This window comes from Penaeus monodon, chromosome 25 (assembly GCF_015228065.2).
Source record: "Penaeus monodon isolate SGIC_2016 chromosome 25, NSTDA_Pmon_1, whole genome shotgun sequence".
Taxonomy (NCBI): Eukaryota; Metazoa; Arthropoda; class Malacostraca; order Decapoda; family Penaeidae; genus Penaeus; species Penaeus monodon.
In genome coordinates, this window is record NC_051410.1 from 17,753,521 (window position 1) to 17,754,282 (window position 762).

Here is a 762-nt window from a genome sequence, read left to right on the forward strand (position 1 = left end):
CCTTAGTTTGCGGGGCCGTAGGACCTAACATGACCTAAAACCTGTTTCGGCACAGAGTAATTGTTACTGACGCATAATGTCTTATGGTGTGATATCATACTTGGTAGCGTTTGTTAGCAATAAGATATAAAACAGTCTTTTGACCAAAGTATACACCAAAGAAAATATATATAATAATTCAAAATCTGTATAATTGATAAAACGTAAAATTAAATAATTAGAATAAATTAAACTTTCGATTGAAAAAAAACGTTAAAATAAATTCAATAATTTAGATAACTATGCTACGGTGTATCCGTTATATTAGTTCACCAAAGTAAGTAAATTCAGAATTCTTATTCTTAAGTTGTTTATCTTTATTTCCATCATCATTTATTCATAATGTAATTATTCTATTTTGTCATTGCCATTTAAAGTCTTCATATTTCATCAAGTTATGCTCTATTAGATATATTTGCTGTCGGAAAAACGAAACAAAAGGCAAACACGCAACCAGCAACACAAACGAAAATAAAATAAAAGCACAACAGAAATACACGTAAAAAGGAGTAATCTTAAATAAAACGAATAAAAACAACACCTGTTACAACTGCAAACGCACTTTAAGATCCATAAAAATGTACGTAAAAGAAAAAGCACAAGCAAAGGTAACAAGATCTACGAACAACGGCTTTTATCTGTGGGAAAGCCGACCGTAGCTAAACCAGCCGATGCCTGCGCGCAACTCCAGCAAGGTGGTTGACCCTATGTATGCAAACAAGA

At 32.3% G+C, this 762-nt stretch overlaps 1 protein-coding gene across 1 annotated transcript in view; it reads left to right on the forward strand.

Annotated features, from left to right (window-relative positions):
* The window catches only part of LOC119589334 (glucose dehydrogenase [FAD, quinone]-like), a gene marked incomplete at both ends in the record, with an annotated part of 61,710 nt that overhangs the window by 1,668 nt on the left and 59,280 nt on the right, over positions 1-762 (forward strand).